General features: G+C 39.3%; 1 long non-coding RNA gene across 1 annotated transcript; it reads left to right on the forward strand.

Moving 5' to 3' along the window:
- Positions 1-3,672: 3,672 nt before the first annotated feature.
- Positions 3,673-24,358, forward strand: LOC122657103. The gene is made up of 4 exons (XR_006332212.1): positions 3,673-3,682; positions 8,851-8,860; positions 18,740-18,743; positions 24,229-24,358. It is a non-coding gene; the product is annotated as an uncharacterized LOC122657103 (long non-coding RNA).
- The last annotated feature ends 115 nt before the right edge of the window (positions 24,359-24,473 follow it).

The raw sequence follows: 24,473 nt of genomic DNA on the forward strand, positions 1-24,473 counted from the left end.
TTGTAACCTTTTTTGGTCTGAGAGTAACGAAGAAAAATACATTTGATAGACCTAGGTGACAACTTATCAATGACATGATGAAGGATGTGAACGAAGCAAACTCAGCCAAACACACGTGGTGGAGATGTGAATAAGGAATGATTTGGTTACAAAAGAGAGAAAGGAATTTTATTATTTAACACGGATGATGGCATACGATTAATAAGAGAACAGGCAGTGAGGACAACATCACACCAAAAACGCTTGGGGACATTCATGTGAAGCATAATGAACCGGGCCACCTCAAGTAAATGTCTATTTTTGCGTTCGGCCACTCCATTTTGTTGGGGGGTGTACGAACAACTGGTTTGGTGAACAATACCATGAGTGAGACAAAAAGCAGAAATCTCAGTTTGAGTGTATTCAAGGGCATTTTCAGAATGAAAAATTTTTAATAGACTTGTCAAACTGAGTTTTTATTTCTTAATAAAATTTTTTAAATACAGCAAGAAATTGAGTCCGGTCTTTCAACAAATAAACCCAAGTGGAACGAGAATAATCGTCCACAAAACTAACAAAATAAGAAAAACCTAATCTATTACGGACACGACAGGGACCCCAAATGTCAGAATGCACTAAAGAAAATAAGGATGAACTTCTAGGTGTAATACGAGTAGGAAAAGAGGCACGGTGATGTTTGCCTAGTTCATAAGCTTCATACTCAAGAGGAGACATGGACTTGCAACTAGGAACCATCAATTGTAGTTTAGAAAGAGATGGATGACCAAGGCGTAAATGCCATTGCATGGGAGTAGGTATAGAAGTAGATGTGGCTGTAGTAGAAGGGCCGGTGCCAGCCAAGTAATACATGCCATCATGCTCAAGCCTTCCACCAATCGTCTTCCTTGTCTGAAGGTCTTGAAACACATAATAAGAAGGATAAAAGGTCACAACATAGTTAAGAGATTTAGTAAGTTGACTGACAGATATAAGATTTAAAGGTAATTTAGGAACATGAAGGACAGAGGAAAAAGTCAAGGAAGAAGTGGGAGAAACAGTTCCATGACCAGTAACCTTAGTAGTCGACCCATCAGCAAGGATAACATTAGATGAGGTTTGTACTTGATTTAGAGAAGAAAACAAACTAGACTTACCAGTCATATGAGATGAAGTACCAGAGTCAATAAGCCAGGAGGTAGAGGAAGGATAAAAAACTGAGTTACCTTTATAGGCTAAAGTGGCGGTGGAAGTTGAGGCAGAGGCAACTTCAAGTTGTTGAAGACGTTTGACCAGCTGATTGTAATCATCACATGACACAGTGGATGGAGTACTTGATGTGGAACTCTGATTTATATCACTGGTAGGTTTCTCTGAATGGTTGTCAGTCATGGCTGTATTGGCCAGTTCATGTGCCCGTGCCCAGTCAGGTTTGCCATGTTTAGCCCAACAAGTATCTATTGTATGATTTGGTTTGCCACAATAAGAGCATTGGCAGGAAGATTTATCAAAAGATTGGAAACTAGTACCCCTTCCACCAGTACCACGGCCACGACCCCTGGTTTGGCCACGTCCACGTCCGCGACCACGGTTAGCAACAAAGGCAGAACTTTCCTTGGGAGCAGTATCAGGTTTAGATGGATTGGCCAGTCGATTGATACGTGAAAATACTTCATTAAGAGATGGAACTTTCTCCCCTGTAAGTAGTTGACCTTACACTGATTGGTAATCAGGGTGCAATCCAGCCAGAAATTTAGCAACATGAAACTCACCCCTTTGTTGTTTTAACTGATCCAAATTGGTAGTGAGGGGCTGATGGATCTGAAGTTCTTCAATCATACCCTTATAGCTAGCAAAGTATTCACTTAAGGTTTTATCCCCCTGTTGAAAAGTAAAAATCTTCTCATAGAGATCATACATACGTGAAATATCCCTTTCTTGAGAAAAACTTTCACGTAAATCATTCCAGACATCCTTGGCAAGAGTGTGAAACATCACATTGGATGCAATAGCAGGCTCAACACAGTTCCATAGCCAGATTTTAATAATAGAGTTCTCACGCATCCACTCATCATGAGCTGAAACTGAAGCAGGATCCTTTGGATCAGCAGTAGGAGGATCATTAGTGATATATTTCATTTTTCCTTTGGCATGAATATATGCATGTACGGCTTGGGCCCATAAAAGATAGTTGGAGACTCCGGAGAGCTTGATAGTAGTAATTTGAACTTGGACATTGTCCAATGGTAGTTTAGGATCAGCCATCTTGCAGAAATAGCAGCAGTAGTAATGTAAGTAGAACCAGGTTAGGGTAATACAAGACCCAAAACAGCAGCAGTATCACACTTGATAGCAGTGGCAAAAGTAATAAACTGACAATCGGCTTCTTAACAAACTCAGATTAGGGCAGGATAAAGCTACCGGCAGAATTAGGGTTTCAAAAAACCACAATTTCTAGCAGTATTAGTGAATTAAGGTTTGAAAAACCCAAAACAGTAGCAGAAAAACAAATCGGTAGTAGTAGGGATGACTTAAAATAGCAGCAGGACAATCGGCTGAGTTAGGTTTTGAGGAAACCCACACTTCAACCAAGTAAAATAACAATCGAATACTGTACCTGAAGAAGGGAACCAGAATTGGATCAATTGAAGACACAATCACCTGAAAATAAACTCTTAACAGAGAACCGCAGGGGATAGAGAAGATAAATTTTGGCAAATAAAATTTTTGAATCTGCAATCGATCCTTAGTAATATAATTGAGCAGCTCCAACTTGAAGTTCTTCAATCGATCAGACTCTTCAGGTAAGCAGTAATAAAAATAAACCCTTAGTTTTCAATTGAAAACTCTATCTAGGGCTTAATCCATATATGCAGCAGAGGGTGCTGCACCCGTAGAAGAAATTAAAACTTTAAGAAGACTCTCAAACCAGAATCGTAGGAGACAACAACCTAATGGTTGTGCTCTGATACCATGTAACAAAATATAAAGTTAAAGAACCAAAACCGAGAATGAGAAGGGAAGAGAAGAAGAAGTGATGGAGAGAAGGAGAAGGGACTGTGGATGTGTGAATAGAGTACACAGTCCCCTTCCTCATTGTCTTATTTATATTACTCAAATATTCAGATTACAAGAAGGATTCCTAATTACAATAGGATCCACAAATATAAAACAGAAAATAGAAATAGAACAAATCCTAATAGAACTAGGAGTTTATAATCCTAATTATAAAACACAAAAGTCAAAACACTGTTCACGTGAACAGTGTCACGTGAACCATACTTCAACACACCCTATTTTAAGCCTTCTAAACACAATGGAAACATTAGTTTTTTACAAATTCAAACCCAAGACGGTACTTTGACTTCGGACCCTAGGTTGGTAGTCTACAGCGTAGGTGAGTTCTACCCTAGGCTATTCCACACAATATTTAGAACTAGGAGAACAGATAATTAAAGTAGATGTGTAAAACAACTTAATTAAGCATTAGGAATTAAAAAAACATCAAACCATAAACAATTTAAGCATTAGGCGTCATATTCATAATCATACATGGTGATGGTTTGACGGTTTGTTAATAATTGTTAGAAAATTGGAAAGAGACATAGATTAAACAAATACAACTGTAAGTGTGTAACAAGTCCTACCATTTGCCAAAAAAAATCACCAAAACCCTCACTTGGAGGTGTTTTTTCTTCACAGTAGAGTGAGAGGCGAGACAGCGTGGTAAGGTTGAGATTTCGACCGAAGATGTTCTTTTATAACCAAGGTTTGGTCTGGTTCGACCGAGTCAAGTCGAGATCGAAACTTGAATTGAGATCTCGGTCGAGATAATGTACTACTTCCTTATCGCCTTGTGTCTCGATTCTAGAAACCACGAAACCGAGATCTTGTACCATGGTTGTGAATGGTGCATCTGTAGAGTCTTCCTTAGCTGTTTCTTTAACCACCTCTTTAATTGTAGTGCCAAGTTCCTCAACCACAACCTCATCGTCTACTGTCAAAACGTTGTTTGCTTCAAGTTCTTCAATGGAAGCCTCTACAGTAGGAACATCAAGGACTGTTTCTTCCTTGGTGATACAAGTTGCTGGAATTTTTTCAACATTGACCTCGACTTCAGGTGCTTTTGCTTCAAAAGGAGGTTCCTTCTCTTCCCAATGAGGTGTTTGATCGAGTCGTTATTGAATCAAAAATAAATATTAATTAACCTTATTGCTACTACTAGGATAGTGGTAAGAAGGGATCGTATCCACAGGGAACTAGAAGGCTAAGATGCAATGCTATTTGGAGTTCAAAAATTAAATTAAAAGAAAGCAAATAATTGGAATATAATGAAGGGATAAAATCTAGGGACAATTACGTCCCCCCCCCCTGTACTTTGCCCTAATTACATGTTCCTCCCCTTGGTTTTCCCACCTTACATTTGATTCCCCTATAGTTTTCAAAAAATTACTAATTCCTCCCCTGCCGTTAGCATTTGTCTATTATGTGCTGACGTGGTGTAGTAAGATTTTTTATAATACCCAAACTAACCCTTGGCCATTGTGGGATGACCCATTTACCCTTTTGATAAAAAGCCAAAATAACAAGGGAAAGGGAGAATGACTTGCCCTATCTTCCATTTCCAAACTTCATCTTCAACCTCTGAGCTGTGAAATCTCCGGCGACGATACCCTTACCATTGACTGAGTTTGGTCCATGTAAATAGACCCTTTTACCCTTCCCATCTTTTTTTCTTTTTCTTCTTCTCCTCCTGCAACACCTTTCTGCAACTTCCATGAAATGATTGATATTTTGGAAACCCTGGAGGCCCTACATATCAGAAATCCGTTTTTTTGAGAAGCGAGGATAGAGAAGATTAGTAGATTACAGAGAAAACTAAAAACTAGGAACTTTAGAGAGAGAAAGAGGCAATGCAACAGGGAAGTAGTAGAGGAATTGGAATTGCTATTGAGGATCACGGACCATAATCAATTGATGGCTGAATATCACTACTTGGATGGAAAATTCACCAGCTACTATGGCAGGAAAACTCACCAGCATTTCTAAATCGGCTCTGAATCATCGTAATCGGTCGTAAATCGTAGTAAATTGAAACTCTAAAAAATAAAGACACAATGTCAAATTCTTTTTTGGGTTTAAACTCTGTTCCAATTAAGACACAAATCAAACCTTGCAAGACTTGCAAAAAATGAGCAAACCCTTTTCACTTTCAGAAAATCCAATTTACTTCAAGATTAATAATATTCAACCAGAGCTTGAAATTTTGTCAAATTCTAGGGTTTAAACTCAGTTCCAATTCGAATCTTCAGGGTGTTTGAAGAGCAAAAAGCAGCGGTGTTGGCTGCTAGTGTCGTTGTTAAGGACCAGATGTTGACGCTAACGATCACTGCACTGGTGAACTGCGATGGATACACAGATGCTAAAATTATAGTAGAGAAAATCAAAGGATACCTCACGCTCCTAACCTCCTGAGTTCTGGCATGATGCATCTTCTTCTTCTTCTACAGTTCTTAATTCCTCCTCTTCTTCTTCCTCTTTTGGGCTTTTCTGTCTCGTTCTTTTGGGTTCCTTTTAAATGAATCAGTTTTAAGGTTGATAGGTTCAGTTGTTCATTGGTGTACAGGAAGTCAGGAATTGTAGAGAAATTTATTCAAGGGAAATATACTTTTTACAAAGATTGAGCCAATTAAGGAGACAAGAATATGGAGTATTGGAGCCTCTATGTGTGTGCATAGAATATTGCCCAAACCAGCTCCATTGGAGTTTCATAATTCATAAGGTCTGTTTTAATTTTGTTTGATGTATATCCTCCATGGTTGATGGAGGCAAAGTCTGTGATTTTATTTCCCGTACAGGAAAGCAATATTACCCTTGACCCTCCCAAAACTCAGGCAATGGAGGTGACTGTCGCCGGAGATGCTTGAAGGTTGCTGTGGCCGAAGAAGCTTGGAGGTGGCTGTCACTGGAGAAGCTTGGAAGCCCTAATCGATTTTAGAGATAATGAAAAGGGTAGAATTGGAAATGCAGTTTTAATTTGTTAGTAAAGGGTAATATTGTCTTTTCAAACCATTAACTACCAGCACCCTAACACCGTCAGCCATAAGGAGTCAAATGTAAGGAGGGAAAACCAAGGGGAGGAACGTGTAATTAGGGCAAAGTACTGGGGAGGGGGACATAATTTTCCGTAAAATCTATGGGGAAGAATTGTATTCAGGTTTCGAATCCATATTGACTTAATAATTAATCTCTAGCGACCAATTACGATTCATTACAGCTACAAGCCTAATGACACCACAGAAAAATAATCACAATTTATCCTAGTTATAATCTATCTTGCCGATCACTATCGTCTTTTGCTTTCGCTTAGCACGCTTAGTTTGGTCAGTTATGGACTATCATCGAAACAGTCACAATCACAATAAAAACCATTACTTGAATAGAAAATTTGAATCACAGAGACAAATTTCCTAAACTGGATTTAACAATAAAATTCCATTCAACAAAATAGAAGTCTTAACATCAAGCAATCAAGTGTACCAAACCGGAAATCAATTAAATAGAATCAATGTTTCATCTACTCCTAAAGACAATAGAAAACTTAGCCACTCAAGGTGCTATTCAACATGACGAAGTAGTGAAGACAATCTCCCATGAAGCACAACGAACACAATGAGGTGGCGGTGAATGCTGGATGGAGCGGCTGAAACGATGGATGAAGCTGCTGGTTCGTGATGCGGCTGCTGTGCGGTGAAGATGAGGCTGCTGAAATGGTAATGGCAAGGCTGCTCTGCACCTGGGCTCTCTTTGCTTGTTCCAAGGTAAAAACATGAGAAAGGAATAGACTGAAGAGAGAGCTTTTTAGAGAGAACCGTGAGAGATTTTAGGACAGAGGGGAGATAGTGGGTGATTTGAGAGAAGAGATAGAGAGCCGTGGGTGGCATGTGGCTCCCCCTTTAAAACGTGATTTGCTGCCCTTCTTCTAGAAACTGCCCAATACTCTCCTCTTGGAAAATCGCCAAATCCAGCTCTGTAGGAGAGCACTCTCCAGGAAATCGTGATGGACTAGAAAACCCCTCAGATTAGGAAACATAGAGATTTTTTAGGATTGATTAGAAGTCGATTTAGTTTCTGGATCCCTCCTTCTTCTCTTGGAAAATCCACTTTTGCCCTTCACACAATCTTCTCTATTAGAATCCTGCAATCATAGAAAATAACCAACTGAATTCAATTTAACTATGAACATCCAATTAAAAACATAAATTAAATAACACTTTTATGCATAAATATGGCCCGATCAGTGTTATAAATGATTCTGGGCTGCCCAAACATTGCTGCATTCGAGCCATTTGATTATCCAGTCAAGCCATTCGTTTATCCAGTTTAATCAACTCCCTAAGAACATAATCATGAACCTGTTGGGTGTCGGCCATGTCAGAGAGGCTTAATTCAAAGTTGGCCATGAGTGGCTTTGATACAAAAATGGTGTTGAATCGATTCCCGATATACAACTTGGAACCAGCCCCACAGCAGGATCACTCTATATAAATATCAGTACAATATATAAACAGTTCCAGCAATATAAAATAACAGAGAGACCCAACAGTAGGTGAACCAGCAAGTTGCTTTAGCTCTTAAAGCCCTCAACAAGGCTTAACAGTGGTTTGGGCGATGTCCACCACAGAAGAAGCAACAATAAGACAAGGTCTGATCCATCAGCTGACAAGAAAACAGTCTATTAACCTGGATATAACAGGTTACAGAATCAGTAAGTAAACAGCATGGATGGGGATGGTCTTCCATTCGAGGGTGGGGAATTAGGAACAGAATAACCCCTCTTAATTACAGCCATAACTGATGGCTGGATGTTGAGTTACAACAGAATTCTCAAATTAGAAACTAGAACTCAAAATAGCAACTCACAACATATAGCAATATTCAACTATTGGATGAAGCTGAAACTACCATCAAAGGAAGACATTATGGAATGTGTGACACTGTCAAAAGGTGGCCTGAATCTGATGGATGGATCTGGGATTTCTTGGACTTGAAGACTGCTGCAGGGAAAGCACCAGAACAGTGACCCGCAAGGTACAGGATGCACTTCCAAGGGTCAGCTTCTGATGGACTTGATAGCCTAGCCCGAGTCTCCCACTCAAGCCTCAATCAACATCACATCAGTCACCTTAGCATCTCACCAGGAAGCTTTACTGCATAGTCAATTGCATCACACAAGCTCTTTGGTATGAATCAGAATTCATTATCAACTCAAATCGTGGGGAGCTGTAACAGCCCCTCCCTTTATTAATAACAAGTGCCTTGATTACAAAATTAGATACTCCCCCTTGGCTGTTGGAAGTAATTACAAAATAGAAACTGAAATCTATTTAAGATGTAGTGACTAAAATCTTATTAATATCTTTGAATAACTAAAATAGTAACCAAATAATATCTTCTCAAGGCACTCTTGACAGCTCAAATCTTCTAGAAATACCCCACGCAATCAACACCATGACCTCTTAGAATATCTCCACGCAAAGACCAACAACAACAACTCAGCCTTAACCCAACTAAATGGGGTCAGCTTCATGTATCATTGCTCTCCAATCAGCTCTATTTGAGGTCATACTTGATACAAGGTCTGCCCACAAAAGTGGACCAAGGTCTGGCCTGTTGGGCTGGTTTGATGCGCCAGCTGAACGACTGCTGGTCCTTATTTTCTTCTTCGTAGTTTGATCTACATCACCAGATTTGGTGGGTTAGGTGTTTCTGGGTTGGGTTAATGGTTTCATGCATCTTCTATTCATCGATTTTGGATTCTTTTTTTTGATTAATTTTTTTTTAAGATGGAAAGAGAAGTTTGATCTGGATCAGAAATAAAGCTGTTAAATGGAGTACGAAGAATCTAAACCTCTTTTGGTTGGGATGACATATTGCATAGTTGCTAATTACAAGGTGGAAGAGGAAGTGATCTTGGAATTAGATAGAAAAGTAGCATGATTAGCACTGATTAGTTGTGATGAGAATATAGGAGTTCATATAGAATGAATGGCTCAGATCACATGCATACTAAATATATAAAATGAATGGACATTATGGGAAGAGAGGGAAAATTAGTCTTTTCTCTCATCTTCTAGGTGATGCTTAAACCAGATCGTCTTCATAAATAGGAAAAAAGAAGCACTGTGAACAACCATCTTGGAATTATTTCCAAAATTTAAAAGTGAACTTTTACACTGTCTATGTTGTCAATCATGTGCTTTTCAATATTAAGTGGATCAAGGAATGACATCTAAGTATGGCCATTAAATTACTGCCATATTATTATATTCCTAAATTAATTCATTTGTTTGTGTTAGAGTTTATATGTTGTAAGCGTATTTTAGGGACTAGTTAGTTTATTAGTTGCCTTATGTTGTAATTCTCTTTTTTCCCTTTTATCTCCCTAGGGAGGAGTATGTAATTTGTTCTATTCTCATTAGTTAAGTAATATAGGTGTGTGAGAGACATTCTCTCTAACACACAACTTTTCCACCGAATTCTCTTCCTCTCCATTTCTTCATCTTCTTCTTCTCTTCTTCTTCTTCTTTCTTCTTCTTTCTTCTTCTTCTTTCGTACCTTACATCCATTACCTAAATCTCAACTTGGTATCAGAGCAACCTCCGTTTCTGGTTTGAGAGTCGTCCTACAAGCTCTCTTCCTCCTTTTCCTCTCTTTGGAACCCTAGGTTACAATTTACAAAGGGGTTCCAAGGAAGAGGCTGATATGTGAAAACTTTGAAGAAATCATGCCATATCTCTTGATGAAGCCTATGGAAGCACTAAGATAGGTCTTCATGTAAAGACTTGGCTGTTTGAAGCCCAAATCAATGAAAGACAAGACAACCCAGAATACTGTTCTGTGAATAGTAACCCGAGAAATTACTGTTCCTTTTTCTGAAACAGCCCTTGTTCTCCCTCATCTTGGCTTTGTTGAAGCTTGGACCTGGCCCATTGGAGTCGCCCTAGGGTCCCCTTTCAAGCCCCCAAAACATTGGTTGCAAAGCAGGAAAGCCCAAGGTCTGCAACTCACTTTTTATGCTGCTGCTATAGTAACTCCGCCTGTTCTGGGAAGTTTTTCTTGTTTCTCCTTCATCCAAGGTCAGTTGGAGATGAAATCAGGTCCTGTGGAGTCGCCTTGGAGTCTACTTTCAAGCCTATATAGGCTCAGCTGGTGATATCTAGTCCTCTTTTTCTGCTACTCCAAACTGTGATGCTCTATAATGCTGCCAGTTGTTGAAATAATGACTGTTTTGTGATATATTACTGTATTGAACCTATTTGATGGGTTTTATTTGCTGAGTTATATTGTTTCAAGATTATGGGTTGTTTTATAATGGATAGAAGGTGCTATTGGTGAAGAAGGGGGCTACCAACCTAGATGGTATGTGATACTTTCAGCTGCTTGGTGTTGGTGAGGTGTGTTGTTTGAGTCTCTCGTGTTGTTGTATGATGCCATTACACTTTGAAGCATATGGTGGAATTGGATATTGTTGAAGTATTAGCTTGGTTTGCTACCTGGACTGCAATTACCAGTGTTGGAAAATTTTTTTTTGGGTTGAGAAAATACTCCCCATTGGATTTGAGTATCATTTCCTTTTCTTTGTTCATTCCTACATTATGTCAGCTCTTGGTGGAAGAGGCCAGGGTCCAACCCAAGAAAATGACAGAGATAGGTTCCGTTGTGACCACTGTGGGAAGTTTGGACATACGCGAGAGAGATGTTGGACACTTCATGGTTATCTCCCTGGTATACCCGGCAGTAGAAGAGGGGGAGCCAGAGCATACACCTTGTTGACTGAGGATACACCTATGCGACCTCCATATGGACTACAGACAGACACTCGTGTATTGCCAGCTTCCACTTTACAGGCCTATACATTTGGCTCTTCTACTACCTCTATGTGTGTCATTGACTCTGGAGCCACTGACCATATGACCGGTATATCTCAGTGTTATGACTCTTACTCAACCTATTATGGTCAGGAAAAGGTTAGAGTTGCTGATGGTTCCTATTCTTCCATTTCTGGTAAAGGTAGTGTCCGTGTTACTTCATCTCTCTCTCTTGACTCTGTTCTACATGTTCCTCTATTTCATACTAATCTCCTATCTGTGAGCCATCTAACCAAATCCTTGAATTGCTCTGTTACTTTCTTTCCATCTCATTGTGTTTTTCAGGATTTGGTGACAAAGAGGGTAATTGGCAGAGGCCGTGAGGAAAAGGGGCTCTACCTTCTTGATACAGGTCCATCATGTCTTACGACTGCTCAGTTATATGTATGTGGGCGTAATGACAATAGTAATGTTGACTCTGTTATGTTGTGGCATCAGCGTTTGGGTCACCCTTCTTTTGGTATTATGAGGGCAAAATTACCCCACCTGTTTTCTTCCATTCCTTCTTCCCATGTATTTAAGTGTGAACCCTGTTTATTTGCCAAACATTGTTGTTCTCCTTATCCTTATCATGGTCATAGATCTGATGTTCCTTTCCATATTGTGCACTCTGATGTTTGGGGACCATCTCCCACTACTTCTCTGTCTGGCTATCGTTATTTTGTTTCCTTTGTTGACGACTATTCCAGGTCCACTTGGACCTACTTGATGAAACAAAAAAGTGATGTTTATGATGCTTTTAAAAATTTTTATCAGCTCATTTGTACCCAGTTTCATACTCGCATTCAAATTGTTCGTTCTGATAAAGGGGGGAAGTATATGTATGGGGGGCTTCAACATTTTTTTATTGATCATGGCATTATCCATCAAGTTGCTTGTGTTGACACCCTTCAACAGAATGGGGTGGCAGAAAGGAAAAATCGCCATCTATTGGAAATCACTAGGAGTCTCCTGTTTGGCATGCATGTTCCTAAGACTTTTTGGTCTGCAGCCCTTCTTACTGCTGCCTTTTTAATCAATCGCATGCCCTCTAAACTTCTTGGCTCCAAATCCCCTATAGACTTGTTGTCTCCTCAGACTTCTGCTTTCTCTCTTCCTCCTAAGGTGTTTGGGTGTGTCTGCTACGTCTATGTCAATAAATGTGCTCGGACCAAGCTTGATCCCAAAGCACTCAAATGTATTTTTCTTGGAAACTCCTCCTTTACCAAGGAGTATAAGTGCTACCATCCTTCTTCCAGAAGGACATTTCTCTCCAAAGATGTTACCTTCTTTGAATCTATTCCTTTCTTTACTTCTTCTCATCATCCTCTTTAGGGGGAGAATAGTGAAAATGAAGAGGCTGCTTCTATCCCTTTCTATCCACCTTTGCTTACTTCTCCGTTTCTGTTTGATATTGGGAAACACAAAGAAGGGGTTGCTGTTGATACTGATACTCATTCAGGTAATGATGCTAGCAATGAAACAGAAGGGGTTGTTGTTGTTGAAAATGTACTTGATGCTAGCAATGAAACAGAAGGGGCTGTTGTTGTTGAAAATGGTTTTGGTAATTAGAAAGATTACCACATTACATACAAAAGAGGTGAAGGCTTGCATAATACAGGACAGAAGACTTGCCAAGAGCCCTCTTTGGATCCTCATCCTGAGCTCCACCGACCTCATTCAGGTGATATCCCTCCTCCTCCCTCTGATTTAGACCTTCCGATTGCTGTTAGAAAAGGAAAGAGAGCTTATACTAACCCTATTTTCCAGTTTGTTTCCTATGATGCTCTCTCTCCCACAAGTCTTGCTTTCACTGTTGCTCTTTCTTCTGATTCCATTCCCACGAATCGCACTGAAGCTATGTCTGACCCAAAGTGGAAGCAAGCCATGTCTGAGGAAATGATGGCTCTTGAGAAGAATGGTACTTGGAAATTAGTAGATCTTCCCAGGGGAAGAGTCCCAGTCGGATGCAGGTGGGTTTATACAATCAAGTATAGGTCTGATGGTGCAGTTGAGAGGTACAAAGCAAGATTGGTAGCCAAAGGTTATAGTCAAGTGTATGGGATTGATTATCAGGAGACATTTGCTCCTGTAGCTAAACACAATTCTATTCGGGTTCTCTTATCATTGGCAGCCAATAGGGATTGGCCCCTATTCCAATTGGATGTGAAGAATGCGTTCCTCCATGGTGACTTAGAGGAGGAAGTATACATGCAGCCTCCTCCTGGCTTCAAGTTCCCTTCAGCTGAAGGCAAGGTGTGTCTCCTCAAAAAGGCTTTATATGGTCTCAAACAATCTCCAAAAGCATGGTTTGAGAGGTTCAGGCAGGCTATTCTGAAGAATGGTGATGCAGATTCATCATCAAATAAGGCTTGTTTCATTGGGAATAAGTGTAGGGTTGGGATATATATATGTTGGGCCTTTGTTCCCAAGGGTTTTCTATGTATTAGGCCACTTTAGTGGGCCTGAAATAGGGGTATATAGGTTGCATACGGGATTACTTAGTTTTTATTTTGTGTTTTTAATTGAACCGGTTTAAATTGGTTGCATCCAATTGGTTCAATTGGTCTAATTTAAGTGAAGTGATCCTATTGGCTAAGAGGTTCTTATATCCTATTGGCTACTAGGGAATCTTCTTTATTTTAAGTAGTTTAAGTTGTTTTAAGTCATTAGGACTCTATTTTGAGTCTATTTGAGTTTCCTAGTCAGTTTAAGTTGCCTAATAAGTTAGGGATAAGGTTAGGCCATTCCTTTTTAGTGTCTAAGTCTATTTTTGAGTCTTCTATATAAGTTTGTAAGGGAGGCCAGCATTGTATACGAATTTGATTAATGAAAAGCTTTTGTTTGCTGCCATAGCTGCTGCTCTGCTCTGTTGAGTGAACCTTGTGAGTAATATCAAGGTTACCTTGTGGGTAATATCAAGGTGAAGGGATTGGTGGACTCCGATCGACTCCTTGCATCTTGTAGATCGGGAGGTCTTTCTTCTAGTTCTTCAAAGCTGCTACCATTGAAGATTTAATCTTTCAAGTAAGTAGTTTATTAATTCAGCATTTAACCTTCTTCTTCTAATCCTCTAACCTAAGCTCCATCTACTCCTATTATCACCCCTTCCATTAATCCATAGATCCATTAGAACCCTAAAACCCTAAATCCAATTTTGCCCTAAATTGCAGAATTTTAAAACCTTCCCAAACCCTAACTTCTTTATACCAAAATAACCCCCTAGACCTGCCCATTAATACCCTATAAACCCCTTTCCCAAAATCCACCCCTAAACCCTAGATCTCACAAACAGTCCATTTTCATAAGGCCTCTAACCCGAAACCTTAGATTTCCAACTTCATCCAAATTGATCCAAACCTACACCAATAGACTCATAAAATTCTGCACATCATTACCAAATAAAACCCTAAGTCGAAACCCTAACCATAACCCTAATTCTGCCCTAATTAGCCTAAGCTGTCCCAATCGGCCAGCCTTGTTAAGAGATCCTATTACCCTGGTTCCTAGTGGGATTACTCCTACCTAGGACTACATTAAATTGGTATCAGAGCCATGACGGAGGGAAGCTCCAACCAAGCCTTGAAAGACCCACCTCCCTTCGTTTTCAAGACCCAAGTTCGTCTACCCAATGGGAGCATAGCCATCTTAGTTGTTGATGAGAGGAGACATAACAACATTATTTCACAATCCGTGGTGGATATGTTGTCCCAATTAGGAGAGATTTGCATCGAGCCTACAGGTAAAGTCTGTGTTGAATTTGGGAGTTCTTCATATCATGAAGGTGCTTGGTGTAAGCCGGTACCATCTCCAAGGAGCTTTATTGCAGTAGGTTGCAATTGGTTGAACGAGCGACAAGGTTGGATTGAACCGGAAAACAACTTGTGTGTGCTACCTGATCGACAACGTCTATACCATTTGTTTACTCTAAAAGGATTACAACCAAAGGTGACCACATCGACTGTACAGCCACAAGGACTGCTGAACATGTCAACTCAAGTGACATCGACTGTGTTTGAAGTTTCACCTATGGCAGATGCACCAACAAAAGATTCTACTAAAGCTGTTTGTGTTGAAGAGATTCAAGAACCTATAGCTAAAGAAATTCAAGAAGACCAAGCTGCACCAGTAGTTGAGATCATGGTTGAGAAGCTCGGCCATCAAATTGATGTGGAGGTCCAACACACAATGGTAGAAGAAACTACTGAAGAGGGCAAAGTAGACAAGGCTGAGGATATGGAAGATGAAGTGGTGATTGACAACACTCCACAAGAAATCATCGACATCCAAGATGTTGTTCTTGAAGAGGTCGAGCACATAGAGTTTGTTATGCCACTATGGTTCTTTGAAGAGAACGCTCCACGCATTGAAGACTTTATCCCCAATGTTCCCGCTTCACCGAAATTCTGTTTGGGGATGGTCAAAGCTGCTGATCACATGTTGATTCCCTCTCATCACTACAAAATTCGAGGACGAATTTTTTCAAGTTGGGGAGAGTTGATGCAGATTCATCATCAAATAAGGCTTGTTTCATTGGGAATAAGTGTAGGGTTGGGATATATATATGTTGGGCCTTTGTTCCCAAGGGTTTTCTATGTATTAGGCCACTTTAGTGGGCCTGAAATAGGGGTATATAGGTTGCATACGGGATTAGCCCAATACTTAGTTTTTATTTTGTGTTTTTAATTGAACCGGTTTAAATTGGTTGCATCCAATTGGTTCAATTGGTCTAATTTAAGTGAAGTGATCCTATTGGCTAAGAGGTTCTTATATCCTATTGGCTACTAGGGAATCTTCTTTATTTTAAGTAGTTTAAGTTGTTTTAAGTCATTAGGACTCTATTTTGAGTCTATTTGAGTTTCCTAGTCAGTTTAAGTTGCCTAATAGGTTAGGGATAAGGTTAGGCCATTCCTTTTTAGTGTCTAAGTCTATTTTTGAGTCTTCTATATAAGTTTGTAAGGGAGGCCAGCATTGTATACGAATTTGATTAATGAAAAGCTTTTGTTTGCTGCCATAGCTGCTGCTCTGCTCTGTTGAGTGAACCTTGTGAGTAATATCAAGGCTACCTTGTGGGTAATATCAAGGTGAAGGGATTGGTGGACTCCGATCGACTCCTTGCATCTTGTAGATCGGGAGGTCTTTCTTCTAGTTCTTCAAAGCTGCTACCATTGAAGATTTAATCTTTCAAGTAAGTAGTTTATTAATTCAGCATTTAACCTTCTTCTTCTAATCCTCTAACCTAAGCTCCATCTACTCCTATTATCACCCCTTCCATTAATCCATAGATCCATTAGAACCCTAAAACCCTAAATCCAATTCTGCCCTAAATTGCAGAATTTTAAAACCTTCCCAAACCCTAACTTCTTTATACCAAAATAACCCCCTAGACCTGCCCATTAATACCCTATAAACCCCTTTCCCAAAATCCACCCCTAAACCCTAGATCTCACAAACAGTCCATTTTCATAAGGCCTCTAACCCGAAACCTTAGATTTCCAACTTCATCCAAATTGATCCAAACCTACACCAATAGACTCATAAAATTCTGCACATCATTACCAAATAAAACCCTAAGTCGAAACCCTAACCATAACCCTAATTCTGCCCTAATTAGCCTAAGCTGTCCCAATCGGCCAGCCTTGTTAAGAGATCCTATTACCCTGGTTCCTAGTGGGATTACTCCTACCTAGGACTACATTAAATGGATACTCTCAAAGTCAAGCTGACCATACCTTATTTACTCGGCGTGGTAATGGTACCATTACAGCCCTTATAGTCTATGTTGATGACATTATTGTGACTGGTAATGACAGTGTTGAGTTAGCTAGACTGAAGTCCTACTTGGCTCAATAGTTTGAGATTAAAGATTTGGGTCCCTTGAGGTATTTTTTGGGAATTGAAGTGTCACGGTCCAAGAAAGGCATCAACATATGTCAAAGGAAGTTTGTTCTTGACTTGTTAAAAGAGACAGGGATGTTGGGCTGCAAACCAGCAAGCTCTCCTATTGAGCAAAATCACAAACTAGGAGAAGATTGTGGTCCCCCTCTTGTTGATGCAGGGAAGTACCAGAGATTAGTGGGGAAATTCATCGACCTATCTATGACTCGCCCAGACATTTCTTATGCAGTGGGAGTTGTGAGTCAGTTTATGCATGCCCCCAAGAGTGGGCACTTGGATGCTGTATACCGTATACTTAGATACTTGAAGTCCTCCCCAGGGAATGGACTATTGTATGCCAGGCATGATCACCTGAGGATAGAGGGCTTTATAGATGCTGATTGGGCTGGATCCATCTCAGACAGAAGATCTACTTCTGGTTATTGCACATTTGTTGGTGGTAATTTGGTTATATGGAGAAGCAAGAAACAACCTGTGTAGCTAGATCCAGTGCAGAGGCAGAATTTAGGGCAATGGCACATGGAGTTTGTGAACTTATATGGCTGAAGCGATTAGTTCAAGAGTTAGGGTTTGCTGCAAATGATCCTATGCGGCTCTATTGTGACAACAAGACAGCTATAAGCATTGCTCACAATCCGGTACAACACGATAGAACTAAGCACATCGAAGTGGACCGGCATTTCATCAAGGAGAAAATAGACTCCGGCTGTATTTGCACTCCTTTTGTGAAGACAGGTGATCAATTGGCGGACATCTTTACCAAGGGGCTTTCTTCTCTCCAGTTTGGTACCCTATTATGCAAGCTGGGAATGCATGATATTTATTCTCCAGCTTGAGGGGGAGTGTTAGAGTTTATATGTTGTAAGGGTATTTTAGGGACTAGTTAGTTTACTAGTTGCCTTATGTTGTAATTCTCTTTTTTCCCTTTTACCTCCCTAGGGAGGAGTATGTAATTTGTTCTATTCTCATTAGTGAAGTAATATAGGTGTGTGAGAGACATTCTCTCTAACACAACTTTTCCACCGAATTCTCTTCCTCTCCATTTCTTCATCTTCTTCTTCTCTTCTTCTTCTTTCTTACCTTACATCCATTACCTAAATCTCAACTGTTTGATGCCTTTTGGTTTAACTGTTATAAAATGGAATTGTGTTATTAACTGCTAATTTATGGTTGCTGTATGTTTGATGTGTGTCCTAGAAAACGGGATTGTCATCTGGATTTTAGTGTACATTAGACACTAACAAAGAAGAAAGGAAAAGATGCAAAGCGTAAGAAATGAGAGGAAACACATTTTTCACTGTAAATTGATGTGTGTATCTATAAGTTTATTTATTTGTATTTTTTTTGGGGGGAAAATGGTACTTTATTGCAGAATAAAGGACTGAGGGGACTAAACAAAAAGCTACAGAAAGGGTACAGGGAGGGGAGAGAGAGAGAGGGACCCTGCAGTTGTGGGTCAAGTGCAAACTTTATTATCCATGATCATCTGCATACCCCCTGAGAACAATACTATCCCACTTCCAGACCCATCGGGAAAAGACAAACTCAATAATGCAGGTGTTGGGTGGGGATGGCAGATGAGAGGCGGATGGTAAATTCTTTCCCATCCCAATTAAAGCATGTACAGGTGGGATATTCGATAAAAAAAAATTTCATTTAAAAAAATAAAAGAATTACTCTTGAGCACTTGAAGGAAAGCTTAAAAAGAAAAAGGAGGATTCTATGCACTTTTATGGATCTAATAACATGAAAAACAGTTTCAAAGACCAAGTTCTAAGTTTTGGTTTGAACATTTATTTTCGTTTTATCATGTCAAATTGTTCAAGATCACATTTTGAAAACCTTGAAATTAAAAGAAAATCCTATCATCATTGAAAATTGAAATTTCATTGTAGTTTCTTATAAATGAGATTCTTTATTAAGGGGGGTGGATGGATTGTTACAATGATGATGAGAAAGGTTTATCCACCTAGAAGTCATGAATTTTGATCTAGGAGGTAGTTACGATGATAATCATTATTGGCTAAAGGTGCAATTGCTACTGAGGTGGACTTGATGGCTTACGGCTTTACTTGTTATGGTGTTACTGGTGACAGTTGTATTGGTGTCATGGAAATGCTTAGCTAGTTGTGTGTAGCTGGCCTCATAGAGAGCTCTTTTTGCGACCGTAAGTCATCTTGTAATTGTGACAGACAAGATTGTGTATGTCACAATAAAAATTGAAATATCGTATAGTTAAAACCTATGCTTCGGAAGGAGTTTAGGTTGGTCTCCATATACCTGGTTTTCTATTTTGTATTAATTCTTAGATTTTGTTAATAGAAGTAACTTATACGAGATATTGGTACTTTATATGGGAATTTTCAACTTTAACAACTTGTTTTCTATCGTCGTGTTTTTTTCTTCATTTCTTGTCTATAATTGTCTGTATCCTTCATTGCTTTATTAGAACTAATTAGATCGATTATTATAGGTAATTTTCATTTTGAGGCTATGGCATATTTTTTTATGTCAAAATGTTTTCTGGTCTGCGCAATCTAGGGATTATGCCACATGGAAGGATGATGTGGCAAATCTGACTGCTGGACATCTAGGGAATGGTTTTGATTGGCCATATGCAAAATTTCAGACTCTACTTTGGTCATATACACTTCCATGTAATGGCATTCACCCTTGGGTAGTTCAAGTACTGGTGTGCTCAGTCCAGGAAAGCCCCTTGAAATGCGCAGAGCTGGGAAACCAAGCCCTGCTTAATTTGGATCACATTCTTCACTTTTTCCGTGAGTGGGAGCTGGCTTGAATCACAAACTTGTTTGAGCACATGATATGAGATGTAAATTTATTTGACTAAGATCTGTTTATCTTGTAAATTATATCACTTGGGATGTCATAGATGATACCTTCTTTTGTTCAAATCCAGAATGCTGCATGATGTGCTTGTAGTTTTCAACTTTTTAACAGCCACTCCTGACTCAATTAACTCTAACGTAGCTTGGTCTTCGGACTGCCCTTTTAGATCATGCAATGGGATTGATAATGTATCAAAATTTGGGCGTAGGGAGAAGTAAGAAAAGGTCAGTTAACTCAGGCCTCAAGTAATGTTATATAAAATCTCTTACCTTATTCATAAAAAGGTATTATTTTGTACAAGAAAACTCTGAATCTATTTTCATTAGTTGTGTTGTTGAGATATTTGATTCTTAGTATACTTGTCTGAGTTGCTAGATACTGGGGTATTAGGAGGGTGACAAGTGGAGCTATACTCTTAGCTAGGAGAAACACATTTGCTTGAGTAAAGGCTTGTTTCAGATAACTTGAATAACTAGACCCAAGACATGAAGAGAATTATAGATGATTTATTGGCTTTTTCCTTCATCCTCTTCACCCTTCGTAGGGGAAGCTCTTCTGACTTTGATTATTCAATCTGTACTATCAAAATTGGTGGGTTTGGTGGAATCTTGCCCCTCAGTTCTTCCTCTCGTTGACATTTCTAATTTCTTTGCCAAGTGCTTTTTTGTGTGCCTTTGATGGATACAGTTACTATTGTGGAACCCATCCTAGTGAGTGCTATTTAGTGGCTATGCAACCTTTCCAATGCTTTGAGCAGGAAGCTGCTGAGAAAATTAGAGTGAATTTCAATATAGGCATGAGTTGAATCTTTTTTAGTTGCTTATCCAGTGTCAGGGTTTTTCATAGAGCATCAGTGTCTTATGATGGTACTTGGATAGTTGGAAGTGGTTGGTGCATAGATGCATCATTGGTGACTGGCTTGCTAAGGCATGATCAGATGGATTAATTTCTTGAAATTTTCAGTAGTCTCTTGTTCTGATATTTATTAGCTCAAATCTGAGCAGTGTGTGTATGCGCATGGCGAATGGGCACAGTTCAATCTGAGCGTGGCAATCTTTCGGCAAACTTAGTTCTCTTACCATGGAGGGCAGTTTTCATTTTGGATTTCTATGTTAGTCCATTCCAATTTATTGTTTGAAGTTAATTGAAATGTGCTAGCTTGATCACTTGGACGATGAAATGGTCATCCTTGTGTCTGGCCATGATAAGATATGAAAACTGACAAATTAATGCTTTTTCCAAACTTCCTGTCTAACCCTTGGGAGGATAGAAATTCCATCTTCCTATCGGTCAAAGTCTTTTTGGGAGTTATTTCCCAATCATTGGTTATAACTGCTATTTTAATTTTCCCTCTGATATGTACCAAAATGTTAGAACTGAACTTGATATGGTTGTTTATGCTGCTTATCACTCCTTTCATTGATTAGCCTGCTTGTTTTGGCTTTTTCTGCTGCTTATTACTCCTTTTCATTGATTAGCCTGCTTATTAGTCCTTTTCCTCTCTCTCTCTCTTGAATAATGTGTCTGATATCCACCCCCCTTTAAAAATAAATAAGTAAAAATAAAGGCAAAATGAACTTTGCCCTACCCACTTGGGAAGAGGATCCTGCAATGCCTACTGTCATTGTGCTACATGGACAAGTGATATGGATACTTTGACCATTCGACATAGAGGACACGGTCTGCATTAGCCACATCACAAATTTTAGGGCCTAAATCAAATACCCTTCTGTAAATTGCCATGCACGCTTACTGGTACTCCCACCACTACTGTGTACTCTACCATAGTCCTGGTTTTTTCGAAGCTCTATTTTTCCACTCGGTAAACTCTGTTTGTGCTGAAATTTGATATGTGAGCAGAGGACCTTGGGTCTACCTGTCCACATAATTTGGGCCCCAAACTGAGCTGCCACGTGGCAAATATTTGGGTGGCATAGGAAGCCCTTCCTACATAGGCAGCATAGGAAACCAGACTCAATCGAGATTTATCAGTATAGACACCCAAAAAATGTCGTTAGACAGTCACCCTGTTGAAATAGGCTTTAGAATTTTGAAAATAAGGTAGAATTAAACAAGTCATTATCCTATGGTTCCAGATCCTATGATTGTTATGTTTTACTGCATCTCTTACTAGTATGTTTTCTTGAGATGGATTTTAGTTGTGTGTGTTCACACGGGTCACTATAATTTGTGGCTTCTTTCTTTGCAGCCGTCTGAGTGGGGCAAGATGAGTATGTGTGATGGTGAGAAAAGACTTCTAGCAAATGCATTGCTCGATATCTCCAATGAATGGTTTGTTCTTGTATCAGAGTCTTGCATCCCTCTCTTCAACTTCAGTACTGTCTACCGCTATCTAACGAGATCCAGGTATAGTTTTATCGGTGCATTTGATGATCCTGGGCCCCACGGTAGAGGACGTTACAATGAGAGCATGGCACCTGAGGTTAATATCACACAATGGCGTAAGGGGTCCCAGTGGTTTGGGATTAACCGAAGACTTGCAATCCATATTGTGGAAGATACCATTTTCCACGCGAAGTTTGAGGAGTTCTGTAAACCAGCATGTTACGTAGATGAGCACTATTTTCCTACAATGCTGACCATTCAAGCACCAAAATTCTTAGCAAACAGGAGCATCACTTGGGTGGACTGGTCAAGGGGTGGTGCTCATCCAGCTACTTTTGGGAAGGCTGATATTACAGAGGATTTCCTAAAGAGGATTCTTGAAGGACGCAACTGCCTTTACAATAACCAGCCCTCTACTGTCTGTTTCCTTTTTGCCAGGAAGTTCGCTCCAAGTGCTTTGGAGCCTTTGTTACAGCTTGCACCAAAGTATTTGGGTATTGACCCGTGACAATTCAGCTGTGTTGATCAATGGAAAGAGAAATTGTGGGCTGTAGAAGATGGGATTTGGTAGATCAAATGATTCTTATGCCTCATTTGTTGGAGGATGAGGTCTTCTCCAAAATGCTTCATGGTATATTGCCAACTTACCACGATACTGAAGAAGGGACTGGTTGTGACATGTGTTAATGTATGTATTACTCCCCTTCACCTCCCTTTCAGGAGGAAACAAGTATCACTGTAAAAGCATTTTTTGGATGTAAAGATTTCCAATCCCAGGAATTAGCATCCAACATCCATTCTTTGAATTCAAATTTTTTAACGGTATACATTTTTTTCCTTGTTAATTGCTATTGTGCAATGTGATATGAATGCTTTTCTGCACCATTTGTGCAATTACTTTACTCATCCTATATCTGCCAGTTAAATTTGAGTAATGTTCAGGGAGACTGAATGTTTGGAATATTTGCAATGTTGCATGTATTTTCTTGTATCCTATAGTCTTCATCAATTAAGCTTTTCCCCATGCTTGACATCAAAGATTCCAGTTTATTCAAGTAAACTATTTCATCTCTTTGCTATTTCCTGTGTTTGGGATGCCATCATCCTCAGCTGACTCCCATGTTTTTTTTTTTTTTTCTAGAACTTTCCGATATAGCCTACCTCATGGAGGACTGCTTCTGCAGCTACACCTTCTAACTCAACTCAGCCTTATCCCCAACTACATGTGATCTTTTACATGTATTCCTTTTCCCCCAATCACTTCTATTCAAAGCCATAGTTGTTACTAGTCCTGAGCTATATATATCTTTCCTCACTAATCCTTTTATTATTTGTCAGGCTTACCCCTAACTCTTTTAGCTCTTTCAATCTGAATCAAATCACCCGTCCGTAATGGAACATTTAAAGAACGCCGTTGCACATGTCCATGCCATTTCAAATGACTTTTTTTCCGAACTAATCATCTATTAGAGTTACTCCAAAATTATCTTCTCTTTTTTTTTTTCTTTGCCACTTGGCAGGAAAATTTTGGTCTTTAATTTAACACATTGATAGAGGAAGACAAAGGGAAGCATATGGACCCAAAACCCTATTTTGATTGTCATAGATTCTTTTTGCAGCCTCAAATGATTCATAGGATTTGTCTAAAATTCTCTCTTACATCATGTATTATTGATGTTTTGCCAGTAAATCATGGACCTGAACCTGCTTAGCTGGGTAATACATGGGTGGCTAATTATTACCATGTGCAGATATAAAAAAAATAATCCCATAGGTTGATGATTGCTATGATTCTCCATTATAAAATATCAGGAAAATTATAAAATTTGGTTAAAGAAATGTGGTTGTATATGAGTTTGTGAGTCTTATATTCTATTCTAAAATTATGAGTCAGAAGTCTTTGAGAGAAATTAGTATATTTTGGGGTTTGAAAGGAATAGTGTTTGGTAAGGTTACAAATCTGAGGACCATCTATCTTTATTTCAAAAATTTATTGAGTGATGTCTCCAGAAGTCCAACCACCTAAGGGGATTATTTTTCGGGAAAATTATAAGATTAAACAAAATCAAATTTACTTTTACAAAACTATTCACTCATTGTTTCAGTTAACAAAAATACACTGTTTTAGGTTTAGGTTTACGAAACTAACCAAAACAGTAGACTCTCAATTAAATAACTTTTTTGACAGATTTACCCCCACCTCCCTCTTCCCATCACATTTCTTCCACGAGACCAACCCCGCTCTTAGCTGAAGCAGAACAGAGACTTCAAAGCTTTGAAACATGTCTCCAGGGCTTCTAAGAAGCTTTCCATCGATCTTGCAATGTGAATTGTCAGGGCGAGAGGATCAAATGATCACGGCAGACTTGGACGAAACTTTGTTGCTTCATGCTGGTGGCCATTGAGGCTAGCAGTTTTTGTTAGAACACGCAAGGGTTTTGTCAAACCCGAATCCGTCCCCATACAGATCTCTAGAACACGATTGAATCAAAA

This window comes from Telopea speciosissima, chromosome 3 (genome assembly GCF_018873765.1).
Source record: "Telopea speciosissima isolate NSW1024214 ecotype Mountain lineage chromosome 3, Tspe_v1, whole genome shotgun sequence".
In the NCBI taxonomy this organism is placed as follows: Eukaryota; Viridiplantae; Streptophyta; class Magnoliopsida; order Proteales; family Proteaceae; genus Telopea; species Telopea speciosissima.